Source organism: Triticum urartu, chromosome 5, assembly GCF_003073215.2.
Source record: "Triticum urartu cultivar G1812 chromosome 5, Tu2.1, whole genome shotgun sequence".
NCBI classification, from domain to species: domain Eukaryota; kingdom Viridiplantae; phylum Streptophyta; class Magnoliopsida; order Poales; family Poaceae; genus Triticum; species Triticum urartu.
The window spans coordinates 201135039-201147096 of NC_053026.1; positions in this window are offsets into that span (position 1 = coordinate 201135039).

Genomic DNA, 12058 nt, shown 5'->3' on the forward strand with positions numbered 1-12058 from the left:
AAGTTAATCCCTTTCGTTGATGTCTTCAATTCTTTATTCCAATGCATCATGATAAACTTGTCATCATTTCTTCGGGAACTCCATCGTATTTCCGAAAGAATAAAGGGTGGGTATTCTGGGGGAACGAACCTCTGCAAGGTTAACTATCTGTTCAATAACATCGGGGAAGATGGTGGGAAGTAACTCTCGAATTGAAACTTAAGAAAGTATCGAGAGTAAAGTAAGGAGGTATCATGGGAAGTTTCGAGCGGGCAGGCAATCGTTTGATGCCTGTTACAAGGCTTGAAAGGGGGTTCAAAGCAACGGGAATAAGTATTGTGTCTGATACCAGAATAGATCAACAGGCAGGTGGCCCGTGAATTACCTACAAAGTCAAGCGCGAGGAATAACTTTGACAATAGGGTGTACAGGAGAGTCAGGTTTCGATCCTGTGGAACTGTGGGTTATGGGCCCACCATGTGGGTTAAAAAGTAGGAGGAGTGATGACATCTTGCATGGTCATGATAGCAAGGCATGTCAGAGGGTAACCTGTCGATTATGTCGGCAACAACGTCGGTACCAAGGGCGAGGGACGAAGAGAACCATTTTCCTGCTCGTTGAAGCGAGGCGGACCAATAGGCAAAGTTCTCGTCCATCGGTGGCTACCGGGAAGTCATCAACAATAGTAACAGGGTCTTACCGACACGGTTGGGCACCTATGTGTTTACATAAGCAGTAGAATATTGCTGCTTAGATCATATAGATCACCGGAAAGGCTAAACAAACCAATGTAAAGGAAATGTGAGCATCAGATTAACAGAACAATGGAAAGGAAAATGTGTTTGAACACATATTTCAAGGGTATATCCTCCCCAAGGACAAGCAGAGCATGATATCCATGACAGGATACAACGTAGAAAACCCTTTAGGAAAGGGGAGAGAGTATCATGACATTACCCATACAATGGTGTTTGGATAATTTAGTAAGAAACATTTAGCATTGGCTTCAAATGTTCTTGTTGAAATTCGGAGTACCACAGACATGCTTCGAGATAGCATTGACATGGTCTTCAATCAAAGGCCAGACTTTGGATACAAAGGATCCATCGGAAACAACTTATAGAATAAGTCTTACAATTTCCTCATGGAAGAATGATTAACCTTGCTAAAAAGGAAAACTATAACAATGGGTCCTCCGGCCCGGTGCGCTAGGCATGTCATCACCTTACCGGTCACATAAAGACCATTGTTATAAGTCTTGAAAATATATCCCAACCATCATATCTGACCGAGATTCAGATCTGATTGGTGTTAGGATATGTCAGACTCAGGATGTCTGAGAATAAAAGGTGTAACACAATTGGCGAGATGACATTGTAAGATTCTCGGGAAATGAACTATAGAAGCAAGTTTCGAAACAATAGTTCATCATTAACCAAGGAGAAGATGAGGATGTGGATGATGGACTCAGCGACCATTCATCGAGAATTCCAAAAAGATGGATTTCCACAATTATGTGAACAAGGAGATAATCATTTGGCGGATCAAATGATATAATGATGTATGCTCGAGGGAAACATACACAACTGAACAATGATAGAAGGGTGCACCCAGGAATCTGGACTAGGTAGCACGATCAATGTTCGAATGATGATTCAATAAGCAATAAACTTAGAATGAAACTGTAGATCAATAACTTCAAAGCAATAGGGTTGCTAGAAGTTTAGAATTTACACCTCACAGACCATTTGTCGGTTTTCCGGTTAGAAACAACACGAGGACCAAGGAAAGAATGGTGATGTTAATAAGTATCACTTGTGTCAAGAATTCTTAAGGGTGGTGAATTTCTTGCCACACTCTTGACATATAAAGGGTAATACTCCAAGGTAAAGAAGAACAGATGCTGGATAGCAAGGAACTCAAGGTATAACACAAAACACGACAAGTTTGTGTTGGAGGGAAGTCAATAAAGTGGTCGATGATAATACAGATCATCGAGGGCAAGGATGGTATTTCTCATCATGAATTCAATCGATATCCTGGAAGAGCTCATAATGCTCATGATGATCACGACACATTTGTCAAGAGATCTCATGAAGATGTAATCGATCGGCGATGACATCAAGTTGAAAGGGGTGATGAAGCGAAAGGTTATTGGAACCATGGGTAAGACACAAACTCGAAACAAGCTCGTAGTTCAAGGCGAAGTGTTATGACGAGGAAGATCGACGTAAGCTTAGCTCATCATCGAAAATTTTGCTCCGGGAAGAAGGACCAGGTAGCACAGTTAAATTTTTGCACGATAATGATATGGCCAATCAGGCTAGGAATGACTTGAAGGGTTATTAAACTCGTAAGCAATGAAAATTACTTAGGAGTTATTGAATCGGAGTACAGACTCGATTTACTATTCGGCGTTCTCGGTTGATGACAACCCAGAACCCAAGAAAAATTGGATTAGGGGAGAAATAACATTTGATGAAGAACCCATAAGAAGTTATGTATCCCGTGGTATCCTCGAGTACTCGACGACAGATCAAAGTAGAGGTTGGACTGGGGTATTGCTCTGCAGAAGACAAGTGCTTAAACTCGCACGAGAAACGGTACCTAAAAGAGAACATGGTCGAAACCACGATTGCAAAAGGCCAGATCCCAGATATAATATGAACTTATACCAAGGGAGTAATTAATTTAAGAGAAGCTTTAATGATAAGATCTACATCATGTCCATGGGCATGAACACAAAGTTCAAGGTCGACTCCCACTTCTTCAATGCATAACCTAACATTTACCTCCCCTTTTCGAAGTTGTAGTGTTGAAAAGTTATCTGACGAAGCATCAGCAGGGTATAACCCGCATAACTTTCGAGGTCACACAAATTAAGGAAGGCATAGGTTCAACCCGTCAGGGTATCGTGGAAACATATACCACAAGCTTTGAGAGTAAATATTACCAGTTCGAAAGCAGAGCATGGTTGGCAAAAGGAGAGGATACAAATTACCAAAGGCATTATGTATCGGAGAAAGAACTCACAAGGTGATTAATTATGAAGGACATTGTCGGATAATAATCCAACAGTGGATATGGTGATCCACAATGGAGCTGATGTGAGTATCGATACCCAATCAGAGGAAGAAAGAATGCAAATGCATCGTTTTACAGATCATCTGAATAATTCAACGTTTAAATAACAAAGGAATTATGATTTTCAAATCAAGGGATCAGGAGCAAACGCTCTAATCAAGGACGGACAAGTTGAATAGACTTAGGGGTACAATCGATGGCAATCTGATTGGCCGAGGACCAGCTCACATTTTAAATGACATCTGAGCTGAAAGGATGAATTCTATGATCTGAGTGAGGATTGCGAGCATTCGCAACATATTGAGTCAATGGACTCAAAATGATATTGACAAAGGTTGCCAATAAGATTGCTATACTTATGGGATTAACCATAATGCAAGCAAGCAAGAATTTCAGGAGCAATAGGTTGCTCAGGATTTTCGGAAGACCGAATGGTATTTCGAAGAATTTTGTGAACTGCATGAATATCTGGGGATGAGCGGATACTCGATAAATGCGAGTAATTATCCGTAGTGGTAGGCATGTGGCAGAGAACTGCAAGGCAGTAGGCACAAAGTATTCTCGGGGTATCTTATAATAACAAGATCGATTGGGAATAAAAGTAAGCACGACAGGTCTGAATACTTATCCATAGGGATATTTCGGTGGTAGGGAATTGCAAAAGCAATGGCATAAGGTTTCGGGAGAACATCAGAGAGTATTGTCAGAATCTTCTGTTGAAGCAGTCGATCATCTGGCCTGAATGGGGCTCTCCGGGAGGAAGTGGTAACGAGAACCTAGAGTTAGATTTCAGCAAAATCATTTAACCCGAATAGAAGAGAGATTAGAATCCCAGAGTATAGACGAGGAATAAAAGATCTTAATACCGCCCAATGGCGACGTGGGCCCATGGGCCGCACAGCCATGTTAGTAAAATTTTCGTAAAGTCTAGAGTCAACTTTGGCCAAGGAGATGGAAAGGGGGATTCCTACAGGCAGTCGGCTCTGATACCAACTTGTGACGCCCCCGATTTAATCGTACACTAATCATGCACGCAAATGTGTACGATCAAGATCAGGGACTCACGGGAAGATATCACAACACAACTCTAAAACATAAATAAGTCATACAAGCATCATATTACAAGCCAGGGGGCCTCGAGGGCTCGAATACAAGAGCTCGATCATAGACGAGTCAGCGGAAGCAACAATATCTGAGTACAGACATAAGTTAAACAGGCTTGCCTTAAGAAGGCTAGCACAAACTGGGATATAGATCGAAAGAGGCGCAGGCCTCCTGCCTGGGAACCTCCTAAAATACTCCTGGTCATCGTCAGCGGGCAGCACGTAGTAGTAGGCACCTCCGGGTTTTCGCGTTTTCGGACAGACGAGCCGGAGGGGGAAAGTTGCGAGTTTGATATGTTAGGGGTGCGTGGCGGACGAACGGGCCGCGTATCCGGGTTCGTCTCGTCGTTCTGAGCAACTTTCATGTTGAAAATAATTTAATCCGAGTTACGGATTAAAAGATATGATTTTCTAAAGATTTTATTAATTTCTGGAATATAATTAATTAATTTAATTTAACATTATCCAGAACAGTGCATGCTGACATCATCATGACGTCAGCATGATGTCAGCAGTCAACAGAGGTGTTGACTGGGTCGCTGACGTATGGGTCCCACTGGTCATAGACTGTTTAGTCTAATTAGGGTTTAATTAACCTAACTGATTGATTAGATTAATTAACAGGATTAATTAACTTAATTAATTAATTAATTATTTTAATTATTTATTATTTATTTATTTTATTCATTTTTTTAATCGTTCTGGGGCATAGGCCCCACATGTCATTGGCACATGTGTCAATAAATCATCTAGCTAATTTAATCAGGGGGGGTCCCACTTGTCATGGACTACAAGCTAACTTATCACTAAGTACCCCTAACAATCTTTTTAATTAGGCCCTTGTTTAGCGGGTTGGCCGCATGTACAGAGAGCCAACCGGCCTCACACACGGCCGTGCACCTAGCACAGGCAAGTCATGGCCATGGCACGGGAGCATACAGGAGCACTCGGAGATGCGCGTGGGCTGGGCAGCTACGACGCGAGCAACGACAGCGGGGTAGGAGCGGGCAGAAGGAGCGGCAAAGCAGCAGCTAGGCAGCATGCAGGCAATAGCAACAGCAGGTAGCAAGCAGCGGCTCGCACGTGAGGAGGCTGTAGGCGACGAGGCAGCAGGGACGGGCGGTGCGACAACTCGGAGAGGCGGGCGCCGACATGGCACGAGGCCAAGGCCAAGGCGCGCGGGACGCAGGCGCGGTTGCGGCGATGAGTAGCGACAGGGGCGCGGGTCACGCGCCGGCAAATGGGCGCGGGGGCGGCCATGCACACACTGGAGGCGGCAGAGGCGTGGTCTAGGGGCCTCGGGCGTGGACGCGGGACGGCGCCGACGGACGCGGGACGCCGCCGGCGGGCGCGTGCAGGGAAGAGAGGAGGAGGGGGGCCTCACAAGGGGATTGTAGGGCCAGGGCAGCAGGGGTCGAGGGGGGGGGACGTCGGGGACGACGCGACAGAGAGGGGCAGGCCGGCGAGGAAGCGCTCCGGGCGGCGGCGGCCAACGGCGACGGGCGGCGCGGTCGTCGGGGTGGTCTTCGGGCCGCGCCGGCGAGAGGCTTCGACACCGAGCGAAGGGCGAGCCCCCCCGGTCTCGATCCAGATCGAGGGAGGGAAGAGAGCGAGGAGTGGGGGGGGGGTTCGTGCGGGAGGAGTGACGTGCGGCGCGAAGTGGGGAATGAGGGAGAGATGGGGATCGGTCTAGGGTTTGCTACGGTGGGGGGGGGGGGTTATGCAGGGGTGAGGGGCCGATTGGGCCAGTGGCTGGCCGGCTGGGCCGTTGGCCCAGTAGGCCGGGGGGCTTTTATTCTTTTTTTTGGTTTTGTTTTCTGTTTTTGTAGTTTCTTTTCTTTTTTTTTATTTTCTTTTCTGTTTTAATTCATTTTAAATTATCTAGACATTTTATAAAAATGTGTTTGCTTTATTATAATTACCCTTGTAATATTCGGCACCCACCGAACATTTTTGTTTCAACTTTTGAAAACTTTTATTGTTGACATTAATTTAGATTTGAATTCGATGCGGTTTGATCTAACGAAAGCCTAGCAACCGTAACCGAGGTGACGTGGCACGATTAGCGTGGAATTACTGTAGCAAGATTATCCGGGCGTCACAGCGCCCCCTGCCTCGTGGCCCCCTCGGGCATCGTCTCGCGTTGATTATTCTTCCTAAAAATCACATATATTCCAAAAAAAATCCCCGTCGGTTTTTATCCTGTTTGGACTCTGTTTGATATGGATTTTCTGCGAAACAAAAAACATGCAACAAACAGGAACTGGCACTGGGCATTGGATCAATATGTTAGTCCCAAAAATAGTATAAAAAGTTGCCAAAAGTATATGAAAGTTGTATAATACTGGCATGGAACAATCAAAAATTATAGATACAACGGAGACGTATCGGCATCCCCAAGCTTAATTCCTGCTCGTCCTCGAGTAGGTAAATGATAAAAAAGATAATTTTTGATGTGGAATGCTACCTATCATAATCTTGATCATGTATCTAATCATGGCATGAATATTAAGACACGAGTGATTCAAAGCAATAGTCTATCATTTGACATTAAGACAATAATACTTCAAGCATACTAACCAGGCAATTATGTCCTCTCAAAATAACATAGCCAAAGAAAGCTCACCCCTACAAAATCATATAGTTTGTGGATGCTTCATTTATGTCACACAAAATGCTCCCATCATGCACAACCCCGATGACAAGCCAAGCAATTGGTTCATACTTTTTAATGCGCTTCAGCCTTTTCAACCCTCACGCAATACATGAGCGCAAGCCATGGACATAGCACTATATGTGGAATAGAATATGATGGTGGAGGTTGTGTGGAGAAGACAAAAAGGAGAAAGTCTCACATCGACGCGGCTAATCAACGGGCTATGGAGATGCCCATCAATTGATGTCAATGTGAGGAGTAGGGTTTTCCATGCAACGGATGCACTAAGAGCTATAAGTGTATGAAAGCTCAAACTGGAAACTAAGTGGGTGTGCATCCAACTTGCTTGCTCATGAAGACCTCGGGCATTTGAGGAAGCCCATCATCGGAATATACAAGCCAAGTTCTATAATGAAAATTCCCACTAGTATATGAAAGTGATAACTCAAGAGGCTCTCTATATTAAGAACATGGTGCTACTCTGAAGCACAGGTGTGGTAAAAGGATAGTAACATTGCCCCTTCTCTCTTTTTCTCTCATTTTTTTGTTTTTTTGGTGGGCTTCTTTGGCCTCTTTTTTTATTTGGGCTTCGTTGGCCTCTTTTTTTAAGTCTGGAGTCTCATCCCTACTTGTGGGGAATCATAGTCTCCATCATCCTTTCCTCACTAGGGAAATGCTCTAATAATGATGATCATCACACTTCTATGTACTTACAACTCAATATTACAACTCGATGTCTAGAACATAGTATGACTCTATATGAATGCCTTCGGCGGTGTACCGGGATGTGCAATGATCTAGCGTAGCAATGACATCAAAAACGGACAAGCCATGAAAACATCGTGCTAGCTATCTTACGATCATGCAAAGCAATATGACAATAAATGCTCAAGTCATGTATATGATGATGGTGGAAGTTGCATGGAAATATATCTCGGAATGGCTATGGAAATGCCATGATAGGTAGGTATGGTGGCTGTTTTGAGGAAGATATAAGGAGGTCTATGTGTGATAGAGCGTATCATATCACGGGGTTTGGATGCACCGGCGAAGTTTGCACCAACTCTCGAGGTGAGAAAGGGCAATGCACGGTACCGAAGAGGCTAGCAATGATGGAAGGGTGAGAGTGCGTATAATCCATGGAATCACATTAGTCATAAAGAACTCATATACTTATTGCAAAAGTTTATTAGCCCTCGAAGCAAAGTACTACTACGCATGCCCCTAGGGGGTAGATTGGTAGGAAAAGACCATCGCTCGTCCCCGACCGCCACTCATAAGGAAAGCAATCAAAGAACACCCCATGCTTCAAATTCGTCACACAACGTTTACCATAAGTGCATGCTACGGGACTTGCAAACCTCAACACAAGTATTTCTTAATTTCACAATTACTCAACTAGCACGACTCTAATATCACCACCTTTATATCACAAAACTATTGCAAGGAATCAAACATATCATATTGAGTGATCTACAAATTTTATGTAGGATTTTATGACTAACCATGTGAATGACCAATTCCTATCATCTCTCTAAATAGATATAAGTGAAGCAAGATAGTTTAATTCTTTCTACAAAAGATATGCCCATGCTGTAAAAATATAAGTGAAGCAAAAGAGCATTCTACAAATGGCGGTTTTCTATGTGAAGAGAAACAGGCAATCCGAACTTCAAATGATATAAGTGAAGCACATGAAGCATTATATAAATCAACCAAGGACTATCTCATACCAGCATGGTGCAAGAAAGAAAAGTGGAAACTAAATGCAAAAGACGCTCCAAGATTTGCACATACCGCATGAACGAAACGAATCTGAAAACATACCGATACTTGTTGAAGAAAGATGGGATGCCTTCCGGGGCATCCCCAAGCTTAGACGCTTGAGTCTCCTTGAATATTTACTTGGAGTGCCTTGGGAATCCCCAAGCTTGAGCTCTTGCCTCTCCTCCTTCTCCTCACATCGAGACCTCCTCAATCTTCGAACACTTCATCCACACAAAACTCAACAGAAAACTCGGTAAGATCTATTAGTATAATAAAGCAAATCACTACTCTAATACTGTTGCAAACTAATTCATATTTTTTTCACTGTAGCTACTGTAATATAACTTTTCCATGGCTTAATCCACTGATAGAAATCGATAGTTTCATCAAAACAAGCAAACAATGCATCAAAAACAGAATCTGTCTTAAACAGGACAGTCTGTAGTAATCTGAACATTCACCATACCTCTGGTACTCAAAAAATACTTCCAAAATTAGGAAAAATAAAACATTTGTATATAAAGACAGTGTAAAAAATTTCAGAACCGTTTGATGTTCCAATAAAAAATGTAAAATCGGGCACTACAGCCAAAGTTTCTGTTCTGCACCGCACAAACCAACAAGCAATGTAAACATCTTAAAGGCAAATCTTGGCACATTATTTTTATAATACAAAGGAATTGTACAACGGGATAATTATTTTTGTTGAAAAGTTTCTATAATCAAGGGTCACAAAGTTTCCATGGGCATGAACAAAGTTCAAGGCTAGCTCCCATTTTAACAATGCTCATCTTTCTCACTTTTGCTTTTCTTTTTGAAAAAAATTTAGGTTCCCCTCTTTATTTTTTGTTTTTAAACTTTATAAAAGAACTCAATAGAAATAAATGACTCTCTAAAAATTCCGGGTTGTCTCCCTGGCAGTGCTTTCTTTAAAGCCATTAAGCTAGGCATAAGGTGCTCAAGTAATGGATCCACCCGGATCCCAAGGTATATCAAAGCCAATTTGAATTAGCAATGATTTGGCATTTAGTAGTGAGTACAAAGTAACATATATCATGCAACAACGAAGTCTAAATCTCTTCCTATGCATTGGCATGTCATAAAAGAACAATTCATGCACACATAGTAAAGGCCAATGCATAGTATAAATAGTTTCTTGCAATTTTATCATGTTGGAAACATAGAGAGGTGGAGATGTAGTTCCTCTCTCATAATAATTGCAAGTAGGAGCAGCAAGCACATGCATATTACATTCATTAAAATCATCATGTGCAGCGGTAAAATGCAACCCATCAACATAATCCTTAATAAGAGCACACTTCTCCGATATAGTGTAGTTTGGAGAATTCAAAAAGATAATAGGACTATTATGTGTGGGTGCAATAGCAATAATTTCATGTTTAACATAAGGAAGTATAGCAAGTTCATCACCATAAGCATCATTCATATTGGCATCATGGCCACAAGCATAGCAAGCATCAAGTTCATCAAAAAGGGGTATTTCAAAAGAATCAACAGGATCATAACAATCATCATAGCAATCATCCTTGGGTAAGAATGAAGGGACATTAAATAATGTATGAGTTGGAGAGTTACTCTCATTAGAAGGTGGGCATGGGTAGCTAATCCGATCTTCCTCCTTTTGTTCTTCACTCTCCTCATCATCTTTTTCATCCAATGAGCTCACAGTTTCATCAATTTCTTCTTCCATAGACTCCTGCAAAATATTAGTCTCTTCTTGGACAACGGAGGAGTCCTCAATATATGGTTTAACATATGCATTAGAAGCATAATTATCATAACAATATTTAAGTATGGCAAAATTTTCAGATTTGTAAAGAGTAGCATCATACTTTTCAATCAAAGAAGCAATTTCATTAGCACCCTTAAAAGCAACAAATTCTTCAATTTCTTGAACATCATAGTAATTATAAACACCCTTAGCATATGAATATATGATTCCATTATTACTAAACTCACATTGGTAGGGAAGGTGTTTCTTAGGGTTTTCAGAACAACAAGTAACATCATATATTTCACATAAATCTAAGCATAGCATTGCAAACGATGAATTTGATCCAGTAAAAGTTTCCCTTTTTGAGATAAGCGGCGTCGCACATAACAAGCATGCTCATCTAAAGATTTGCCCTCAACTAAGCTAGTTGGGGTTTCAGCACGAGCACATAGGGATCGAAGATGATCCAAGTAAAAAGCTTAAGGAGTGTGATAGATTTTGAGTGGTTCTTCAAATATTGGTGTAGTAGGTACAACTAATTTTTTGGTATTTTGCGTTTCCTACCCATAACTAAAGATAGAAAAAAAACTAAGAACAGCAAATAAAAATTACTTAGTGATAAAGCAAACAAGCACACACGAGAATATTCACCCCACGCTATTGCTCCCCGGCAACGGCGCCAAAAAAAGGTCTTGATAACCCACAAGTATAGGGGATCAATTGTAGCCTCTTTCGATAAGTAAGAGTGTCGAACCCAACGAGGAGCTAAAGGTAGAACAAATATTCCCTCAAGTTCTATCGACCACCGATACAACTCTACGCACGCTTAACGTTCGCTTTACCTAGAACAAGTATGAAACTAGAAGTACTTTGTAGGTGTTGTAGGCTAGGTTTGCAAGATAATAAAGAGCGCGTAAATAAAAAGTAGGGGCTGTTTAGATGAAGACACAACTAAGTTAGTTTAGTAGAGAGCTTGTTGTCACACAAGAAAGTCATTTGTCCCTGGGCAGTCGATAACTAGATCTGTAATCGTTATTGCAATTTTATTTGAGGGAGAGGCATAAGCTAACATACTTTCTCTACTTGTATCATATGCACTTATGATTGGAACTCTAGCAAGCGTCTGCAACTACTAAAGATCATTAAGGTAAAACCCAACCATAGCATTAAAGTATCAAGTCCTCTTTACTCCCATATGCAAACAACCTACTTACTCGGGTATGTGCTTCTGTCACTCACACCACCCACCATAAGCAAATCATGGACGTATTGCAACACCCTACAGTAGGGATCCCTCACGCTTGCGCGACACGGAGAGCACCATAGGACAGCACCAATAATAAAACATGCAACTCAAACCAATCACGATCATCAATTAACCCATAGGACAAAACGGATCTACTCAAACATCATAGGATAGCCATACATCATTGGGAAATAATATATAGCGTTGAGCGCCATGTTTAAGTAGAGATTACAATGGGTAAAATAGGGGTTACACCGTTGCATAGAGGGGGGAAGATTTGGTGATGATGGCGGTGAAGTTGTTGGTGTAGATTGCGGTGATGATGATGGCCCCGGAGGCGTTCCGGCGCCACCGGGAGAGAGGGGGAGAGAGCCCCCCTTCTTCTTCTTCTTCTTCTTCTTCCTTGACCTTCTCCCTAGATGGGAGAAGGGTTTCCCCTCTGGTCCATGGCCTCCATGGCATGGGAGGGCGAGAGCCCCTCCAAGATT